Source organism: Melanerpes formicivorus, unplaced genomic scaffold, assembly GCF_026170545.1.
Source record: "Melanerpes formicivorus ecotype bairdi unplaced genomic scaffold, bMelFor1.0.p_v2 SCAF_320, whole genome shotgun sequence".
Taxonomy (NCBI): Eukaryota; Metazoa; Chordata; class Aves; order Piciformes; family Picidae; genus Melanerpes; species Melanerpes formicivorus.
The window spans coordinates 85001-95000 of NW_027142672.1; positions in this window are offsets into that span (position 1 = coordinate 85001).

Genomic DNA, 10000 nt, shown 5'->3' on the forward strand with positions numbered 1-10000 from the left:
CTCGGCGTGCGGGCAACACGCCGGCGGAGCAAACGGGGCGCCCTCCAGAGATGGGGGGGGGGGGGCAAGCTGCACCGGGCCGCACCGGCTCACAGGGCACCTCTGCCTCCCCGAAATGTGGGCTTGCATTTTCCCTCAAGCTGCACCGAGTTACATCTCCATCACGGGGCGCCCCTCTGGAGCCAGGAGGAAGCCGTGCTGGGGCACCGGCTTGCCCTCCTCCCCCCATGCCGGGCTCCATAGCATACGAGTGGCCAGTCACCGCCGCTGGCTTTTCCCTTAGATGCCGTGCCCCCGCGGGCTGCGGCTTTGGCCATGGGGGGGAACCCCCGTGAAGAGGGTCCAGTGCTGGGAACTCTCTCTGCCCCTTACCGGGCTCTCTCTCGCCGTGCCTGGACGGGCTTGCTTTCCATTCTTGGTGGGACCGACGCCGGCACCACGTCTCCCCGGCTTTCTCTGCCCCCGTGCCCCACCGGGCAAACTTCGCTTCGGGGGTTCCACACTTCGGCAGTGGCCGGCGCCAGCCACTCGTCAACTTTTTTTCTTTTCCCCGCTTTCGTTGCCGAGCCCGGGCTGGGCTCCGGCTCACGGACGAGCGAAACCCATCCAACACCGCTGAGGGTGCGCCAGCGGCCGCTCCAAACCGCCGCGCCTTTGTTCGGCCCCGCGGGTCCCCTCTCTGACCCGGGCGAAAGCCACCGAGAAGCCAGACGGACCCCTGCCCAGCCGCCTGGCGGGTGGCTTGGAGCAGCCGCTCGGCAGCGCTGCCCTGGGAGTGCTCGGCGTCGCTTGTTCCCTCATATACGGAACTGGAGGGCCGTCAGCTCCGCGAGCGCACAACCAGCCGACCTCCGCCCAGCGGCAGGTCGCAGAAATCACGCCGGCTTGTACGATGACGTAGGCGGAGGCAGAGCGCAACAGCGACCCCTTGGCGACAAGCGCGATCTCCGCGGAGAGCACGTCTACTCGCCGAGGGAGAGCACGTCTACTCGCCGAGGGAGAGCACGTCTACTCGCCGAGGGAGAGCACGTCTACTCGCCGAGGGAGAGCACGTCTACTCGCCGAGGGAGAGCACGTCTACTCGCCCAGGGAGAGCACGTCTACTCGCCCAGGGAGAGCACGTCTACTCGCCCAGGGAGAGCACGTCTACTCGCCCAGGGAGAGCACGTCTACTCGCCGAGGGAGAGCACGTCTACTCGCCCAGGGAGAGCACGTCTACTCGCCCAGGGAGAGCACGTCTACTCGCCCAGGGAGAGCACGTCTACTCGCCGAGGGAGAGCACGTCTACTCGCCGAGGGAGAGCACGTCTACTCGCCCAGGGAGAGCACGTCTACTCGCCCAGGGAGAGCACGTCTACTCGCCCAGGGAGAGCACGTCTACTCGCCCAGGGAGAGCACGTCTACTCGCCCAGGGAGAGCACGTCTACTCGCCCAGGGAGAGCACGTCTACTCGCCGAGGGAGAGCACGTCTACTCGCCCAGGGAGAGCACGTCTACTCGCCCAGGGAGAGCACGTCTACTCGCCCAGGGAGAGCACGTCTACTCGCCCAGGGAGAGCACGTCTACTCGCCGAGGGAGAGCACGTCTACTCGCCCAGGGAGAGCACGTCTACTCGCCCAGGGAGAGCACGTCTACTCGCCCAGGGAGAGCACGTCTACTCGCCCAGGGAGAGCACGTCTACTCGCCCAGGGAGAGCACGTCTACTCGCCCAGGGAGAGCACGTCTACTCGCCGAGGGAGAGCACGTCTACTCGCCCAGGGAGAGCACGTCTACTCGCCCAGGGAGAGCACGTCTACTCGCCCAGGGAGAGCACGTCTACTCGCCCAGGGAGAGCACGTCTACTCGCCGAGGGAGAGCACGTCTACTCGCCGAGGGAGAGCACGTCTACTCGCCCAGGGAGAGCACGTCTACTCGCCCAGGGAGAGCACGTCTACTCGCCCAGGGAGAGCACGTCTACTCGCCGAGGGAGAGCACGTCTACTCGCCCAGGGAGAGCACGTCTACTCGCCGAGGGAGAGCACGTCTACCTCCCGCCTGAGGGAGAGCACGGGGGGGGGGGGACAAAGACAGGCGGCAGCAGCTTCGGTGAACGTCACCCGGGAGGCGACCGGGGCTGTCCCGGGGCAGTCCCGGGAAGCCGGCGTCCGACACAGGGAACCGTCAGCTGCCGGACCGGGGCGAATCCCCGCGGCCACGGCAGGGGTGGGGGCTCGAAGACAGCCGGCAGCCGCTTCGGTGAACGTCACCCGGGAGGAGACTGGGGCCCTCCCGGGACCGTCCCGGGAAGACGACGTTCGGCACGAGATCCCGGCCGCGGCCGGACCGGCTCGAAGCCTCGCGGTCCCGGCAGCAGCCGGAGCCGCTCGCCGCCTCGGGCTCCCGGCCCCCTACAGATCCGGCGACTCGTTCACGGGCGGCGGGGGGAGGCAGTGGAGGGGGTGCGGGGAGAAGCGGCAGCGGAGGCGGAGGGGGGGGGGGCTCGAAGACAGCCGGCAGCCGCTTCGGTGAACGTCACCCAGGAGGCGATCGGGGCCGTCCCGGGGCCGTCCCGGGATGCCGGCTTCCGGCACGGGGTCCCGGCCGCGGCCGGACCGGCTCGTATCCCCGCGGCTCCGGCAGGGGGGGGGGGGCTCGAAGACAGCCGGCAGTCGCCTCGGTGAACGTCACCCGGCCGGCGACCGCGGCCGTTCCGGGGCCGTCCCGGGAAGCCTGCGACAGGCACGGGGTCCCAGCCGCGGCCGGACCGACTCGAAGCCCCGCGGCCCCGGCACGGGGGAGGCCCAAAGACTGGCGGCAGCCGCTTCGCTGAACGTCACCCGGCCGGCGACCGGGGCCGTCCCGGGGCCGTCCCGGGATGCCGGCATCCGGCACGGGGTCCCGGCCGCGGCCGGAGCGGCTCGAATCCCCGCGGTCCCGGCAGCAGCCGGAGCCGCTCGCCGTTCGGGCTCCCGGCACCCTACGGATCCGCCGACTCGTTCGCCGGCGGCGGGGGGAGGCAGTGAAGGAGGTGCGGGCAGAAGCGGCAGCGGAGGCGGAGGGGGGGGGGGGCTCGAAGACAGCCGGCAGCCGCTTCGGAGAACGTCACCCGGCCGGCGACCGCGGCCGTTCCGGGGCCGTCCCGGGAAGCCTGCGACAGGCACGGGGTCCCGGCCTCGGCCGGACCCGCACTGGGTGCCGCCGCCTCGGGCTCTCGGGACGGTATGGATCCGCCGACTCGTTCGCCGGCGGCGGGGGGAGGCAGTGGAGGGGGTGCGGGGAGAAGCGGCAGCGGAGGCGGAGGGGGGGGGGGGCTCGAAGACAGCCGGCAGCCGCTTCGGTGAACGTCACCCGGCCGGCGACCGGGGCCGTCCCGGGGCCGTCCGGGGATGCCGGCTTCCGGCACGGGGTCCCGGCCGCGGCCGGAGCGGCTCGAATCCCCGCGGTCCCGGCAGCAGCCGGAGCCGCTCGCCGTTCGGGCTCCCGGCACCCTACAGATCCGGCGACTCGTTCGCGGGCGGCGGGGGGAGGCAGTGGAGGGGGTGCGGGCAGAAGCGGCCGCGGAGGCGGAGGGGGGGGGGGGGCTCGAAGACAGCCGGCAGCCGCTTCGGTGAACGTCACCCGGGAGGCGACCGGGACCGGCCCGGGAAGCCATCGTCCGGCCCCGGATCCCGGCCGCGGCCGGACCGGCTCGAAGCCCCGCGGCCCCGGCACGGGGGAGGCCCAAAGACTGGCGGCAGCCGCTTCGCTGAACGTCACCCGGCCGGCGACCGGGGCCGTCCCGGGGCCGTCCCGGGATGCCGGCTTCCGGCACGGGGTCCCGGCCGCGGCCGGAGCGGCTCGAATCCCCGCGGTCCCGGCAGCAGCCGGAGCCGCTCGCCGTTCGGGCTCCCGGCACCCTACGGATCCGCCGACTCGTTCGCCGGCGGCGGGGGGAGGCAGTGGAGGGGGTGCGGGCAGAAGCGGCAGCGGAGGCGGAGGGGGGGGGGGCTCGAAGACAGCCGGCAGCCGCTTCGGTGAACGTCACCCGGCCGGCGACCGGGGCCGTCCCGGGGCCGTCCGGGGATGCCGGCTTCCGGCACGGGGTCCCGGCCGCGGCCGGAGCGGCTCGAATCCCCGCGGTCCCGGCAGCAGCCGGAGCCGCTCGCCGTTCGGGCTCCCGGCACCCTACAGATCCGGCGACTCGTTCGCCGGCGGCGGGGGGAGGCAGTGGAGGGGGTGCGGGGAGAAGCGGCCGCGGAGGCGGAGGGGGGGGGGGGGCTCGAAGACAGCCGGCAGCCGCTTCGGTGAACGTCACCCGGGAGGCGACCGGGACCGGCCCGGGAAGCCATCGTCCGGCCCGGGATCCCGGCCGCGGCCGGACCGGCTCGAATCCCCGCGGCCCCGGCACGGGGGAGGCCCAAAGACTGGCGGCAGCCGCTTCGCTGAACGTCACCCGGCCGGCGACCGGGGCCGTCCCGGGGCCGTCCCGGGATGCCGGCTTCCGGCACGGGGTCCCGGCCGCGGCCGGAGCGGCTCGAATCCCCGCGGTCCCGGCAGCAGCCGGAGCCGCTCGCCGTTCGGGCTCCCGGCACCCTACGGATCCGCCGACTCGTTCGCCGGCGGCGGGGGGAGGCAGTGGAGGGGGTGCGGGCAGAAGCGGCAGCGGAGGCGGAGGGGGGGGGGGCTCGAAGACAGCCGGCAGCCGCTTCGGTGAACGTCACCCGGCCGGCGACCGGGGCCGTCCCGGGGCCGTCCGGGGATGCCGGCTTCCGGCACGGGGTCCCGGCCGCGGCCGGAGCGGCTCGAATCCCCGCGGTCCCGGCAGCAGCCGGAGCCGCTCGCCGTTCGGGCTCCCGGCACCCTACAGATCCGGCGACTCGTTCGCCGGCGGCGGGGGGAGGCAGTGGAGGGGGTGCGGGGAGAAGCGGCAGCGGAGGCGGAGGGGGGGGGGGGGCTCGAAGACAGCCGGCAGCCGCTTGGGTGAACGTCACCCGGGAGGCGACCGGGACCGGCCCGGGAAGCCATCGTCCGGCCCGGGATCCCGGCCGCGGCCGGACCGGCTCGAATCCCCGCGGCCCCGGCACGGGGGAGGCCCAAAGACTGGCGGCAGCCGCTTCGCTGAACGTCACCCGGCCGGCGACCGGGGCCGTCCCGGGGCCGTCCCGGGATGCCGGCTTCCGGCACGGGGTCCCGGCCGCGGCCGGAGCGGCTCGAATCCCCGCGGTCCCGGCAGCAGCCGGAGCCGCTCGCCGTTCGGGCTCCCGGCACCCTACGGATCCGCCGACTCGTTCGCCGGCGGCGGGGGGAGGCAGTGGAGGGGGTGCGGGCAGAAGCGGCAGCGGAGGCGGAGGGGGGGGGGCTCGAAGACAGCCGGCAGCCGCTTCGGTGAACGTCACCCGGCCGGCGACCGGGGCCGTCCCGGGGCCGTCCGGGGATGCCGGCTTCCGGCACGGGGTCCCGGCCGCGGCCGGAGCGGCTCGAATCCCCGCGGTCCCGGCAGCAGCCGGAGCCGCTCGCCGTTCGGGCTCCCGGCACCCTACAGATCCGGCGACTCGTTCGCCGGCGGCGGGGGGAGGCAGTGGAGGGGGTGCGGGGAGAAGCGGCAGCGGAGGCGGAGGGGGGGGGGGGGCTCGAAGACAGCCGGCAGCCGCTTGGGTGAACGTCACCCGGGAGGCGACCGGGACCGGCCCGGGAAGCCATCGTCCGGCCCGGGATCCCGGCCGCGGCCGGACCGGCTCGAATCCCCGCGGCCCCGGCACGGGGGAGGCCCAAAGACTGGCGGCAGCCGCTTCGCTGAACGTCACCCGGCCGGCGACCGGGGCCGTCCCGGGGCCGTCCCGGGATGCCGGCTTCCGTCACGGGGTCCCGGCCGCGGCCGGAGCGGCTCGAATCCCCGCGGTCCCGGCAGCAGCCGGAGCCGCTCGCCGTTCGGGCTCCCGGCACCCTACGGATCCGGCGACTCGTTCGCCGGCGGCGGGGGGAGGCAGTGGAGGGGGTGCGGGGAGAAGCGGCAGCGGAGGCGGAGGGGGGGCGGGGGGGACGATAGTGGCGGGGGGCGGGGGGTGCTCGAAGGCAGCCGGCAGCCGGTTCGGTGAACATTCGCCGGGGCGGGGGGACGACCTGTCCGTGCCCGGGGCAGCCCCGGGAAGCCGGCAGCCAGCACGGGGTCCCGGCAGCACCTGTTCCCTGCCCTGGGACTTGCCGTGCCCGGCGGCCGGTTGCCGGGTGGGGGGAGGGATGAGAGGCGGGGCGCAGCGGCCGGGGCAGCGCCGGGCCGCAGCGGGGGGCTGGGCGGGTGGGGTAGGCGTCGAGCGGCAAGCCCTCGGCTGCAGCGAATGTTCGGCGGTGCGGGGCGGGGGGGGGACGGGACGACACGTTGGGGGCGCCGAGTCCGAGCCACCCCCGGCCCCAGGGGCGGCCGGAGGGGGAGGCCGGTGCCTGGCCCTGGGAGCTGCTGGGCGCCGGATGGCCGAGGGTGCGTCAGAAGCCGCCCGAGCGGTCGAGCAGGTCCTCCAGAAAGGCCTAGGGTGGCTTCGAGGGCCCCGGGAGCAGTCGAGGGAGGCCTCCAGGCAGGTCTGGAGTGGATGGGAGGCCTTCCAAAGCAGACAAGGGAGGCTGCCAGCGGGGCCTAGGCTGGCACTGCAGCCTGTAAATGGTTGGGGGGGGGGGCCTCTGGTGCGGCCTGGAGTCTCTGGGTGGCGTCCAGAGAGGTGCAAAAGATCCTCTGGTGCGGCCTGTGGTGGCGGAGAAGCCTGCAGAGCGTGCGGGGGAGGCTTCTGGTGCGGCCTGGGGTGGGTCGGAAGCCTGCAGAGCGTGCGGGAGAGGCTTCTGCTGCGGCCTGGGGTGGCTGAGAAGCCTGCAGAGCGTGCGGGAGAGGCTTCTGGTGCGGCCTGGGGTGGCTGAGAAGCCTGCAGAGCGTGCGGGAGAGGCTTCTGCTGCGGCCTGGGGTGGCTGAGAAGCCTGCAGAGCGTGCGGGGGAGGCTTCTGTTGGGGCCTGGGGTGGGTCAGAAGCCTACAGAGCGTGCGGGGGAGGCTTCTGGTGCGGCCTGGGGTGGGTCGGAAGCCTGCAGAGCGTGCGGGAGAGGCTTCTGTTGGGGCCTGGGGTGGCTGAGAAGCCTGCAGAGCGTGCGGGAGAGGCTTCTGCTGCGGCCTGGGGTGGCTGAGAAGCCTGCAGAGCGTGCGGGGGAGGCTTCTGCTGCGGCCTGGGGTGGCTGAGAAGCCTGCAGAGCGTGCGGGGGAGGCTTCTGCTGCGGCCTGGGGTGGCTGAGAAGCCTGCAGAGCGTGCGGGGGAGGCTTCTGGTGCGGCCTGGGGTGGGACGGAAGCCTGCAGAGCGTGCGGGGGAGGCTTCTGGTGCGGCCTGGGGTGGGACGGAAGCCTGCAGAGCGTGCGGGAGAGGCTTCTGGTGCGGCCTGGGGTGGCTGAGAAGCCTGCAGAGCGTGCGGGAGAGGCTTCTGGTGCGGCCTGGGGTGGCTGAGAAGCCTGCAGAGCGTGCGGGAGAGGCTTCTGCTGCGGCCTGGGGTGGCTGAGAAGCCTGCAGAGCGTGCGGGAGAGGCTTCTGCTGCGGCCTGGGGTGGCTGAGAAGCCTGCAGAGCGTGCGGGAGAGGCTTCTGCTGCGGCCTGGGGTGGCTGAGAAGCCTGCAGGGCGTGCGGGAGAGGCTTCTGCTGCGGCCTGGGGTGGGTGGGAAGCCTGCAGAGCGTGCGGGGGAGGCTTCTGGTGCGGCCTGGGGTGGCTGAGAAGCCTGCAGAGCGTGCGGGAGAGGCTTCTGCTGCGGCCTGGGGTGGCTGAGAAGCCTGAAGAGCGTGCGGGAGAGGCTTCTGGTGCGGCCTGGGGTGGCTGAGAAGCCTGCAGAGCGTGCGGGAGAGGCTTCTGCTGCGGCCTGGGGTGGCTGAGAAGCCTGCAGAGCGTGCGGGGAGAGGCTTCTGCTGCGGCCTGGGGTGGGTCGGAAGCCTGCAGAGCGTGCGGGGGAGGCTTCTGCTGCGGCCTGGGGTGGGTCGGAAGCCTGCAGAGCTTGCGGGGGAGGCTTCTGGTGCGGCCTGGGGTGGCTGAGAAGCCTGCAGAGCGTGCGGGGGAGGCTTCTGGTGCGGCCTGGGGTGGCTGAGAAGCCTGAAGAGCGTGCGGGAGAGGCTTCTGGTGCGGCCTGGGGTGGCTGAGAAGCCTGCAGAGCGTGCGGGGAGAGGCTTCTGCTGCGGCCTGGGGTGGCTGAGAAGCCTGCAGAGCGTGCGGGAGAGGCTTCTGCTGCGGCCTGGGGTGGGTCGGAAGCCTGCAGAGCGTGCGGGAGAGGCTTCTGCTGCGGCCTGGGGTGGGTCGGAAGCCTGCAGAGCTTGCGGGGGAGGCTTCTGGTGCGGCCTGGGGTGGGTCGGAAGCCTGCAGAGCATGCGGGGGAGGCTTCTGCTGCGGCCTGGGGTCTCTGGGTGGCCTCTAGAGAGGTGCAAAAGACCCTCTGGGTTGGGCTGGGGTGGCTCTTGGACCCCTGCCACACAGTGGAGAGAGGCCTCCGGCCCGCCACCTGTGTCCCTGTGTGCCTGAGTGCCTGTGTCCCTGTGTCCCTGTGTCCCTGAGTGCCTGAGTGCCTGTGTCCCTGTGTCCCTGTGTCCCTGTGTCCCTGTGTCCCTGAGTGCCTGAGTGCCTGTGTCCCTGTGTCCCTGTGTCCCTGAGTGCCTGAGTGCCTGAGTGCCTGTGTCCCTGTGTCCTTGTGTCCCTGTGTCCCTGTGTCCCTGTGTGCCTGAGTGCCTGTGTCCCTGTGTCCCTGTCTGTGTACCTGTGTGCGAGAGTGTCCGGCACGCCACCCAGCGGCGGCGGGCAAGCAGGTAGGCGGGTGGGCGGGCCGGCGAGGGCCAGTGTGAGTTTGGGGGGTGGGAGGGGAGGCGGCAGCTGGAAGCGTCAGAGGAGGGGGCGTGGCTCCGGCTGGCCCCGGGAGCAGGTTCCCGGGACCGGGACCGGCTGGACCCGGCGGGTGGTTGATCCCGGGGCGGGGGGCAGAGGCGGCGGGAAGCGGCAGCTGCGTGTGCGGCGGGGGGGGTGGAGGGCGAACCGCGGCGGGAAGCGGATGCTTCAGAGCAGGTTACGGGGGCGGGGACGGACGACACCACCTGTCCCCGCCCCGGGACGGGCTGGACCCGGCGCCCTGGACCCGGCGCCGTGTACCCGCCGCCGCCCCCGCCGCCGCCCCCCTCCGCCACCCCGGGACCCCGACGTTTTTTGGCGCCCGCGCCTTTTTTTGCTCCCCGCCTGCCCGCGCTGCCCCGGGCCCTCCCCCGGGGCGGGGCGGGAGGGAGGGACGGACGGACGGACGGGTAGCCGGGGATCTCCGAGCGCGCGCCACCAGACCGAGGCGGGTCCCGGCGGCGGCGGCGGCGGCGGCGGCGGCGGCGGCAGCAAGCGACGGCGGGGGGGGCAGGCTAGGGAGAGAGGGGGAGCGGCATGCGGTAGGGCTGGGGGGTTTGTTTCGGGGGGGAGGGGTGGGGGGGGGGTGGCAGCGGTCAGCGAGAGCGGGGAGAGGGGGAGCGGCATGCGGTAGGGCTGGGGTGTTTCTGGGGTGGGGGCGTTGGGGGGATTAGCGGGCGGGCGGGCAGCCGAGCCAAGCGGCAAGCCGGGGGGCGGGCGAGGGCGGCTTTAGGGCCGGAGGAGCGGAGCGCAACCTCCCCCGTGCAGGCTCCAGCGTGGAGAGCAGCAAGTTTTTGGGGACGGGGGACGACGGACGGGAGGGGCAGCGGCGAGAGGCTAGCTGCGGCAAGGGGCACCGGCACGGCCGCCCTAACAGCGCCGCCTCGGTCGCAGGGGTTAGAGAGCAGCCGGGCAGCCCGGGAGGGAAGCGGCAGCCCGCGAAGGGGGGAAGGGGGGGCTCCGCGCAAACCGCTAACGGGAGCCGGGGGGTGTGGGGAGCTGGGGGTGGCAGCAGCGGCAAGAGGCAACGTCGGGAGGGGGGGCTCCGCGCAAACCGGTAACGGGGGCCCGGGGGTGTGGAGGGGGCGGTGGTGGCCGCGGCGAGAGGCAACGGCAGGCGGGGGCGCTCCGCGCAAACCGGCAGCGGGGGGGGGGCGGGG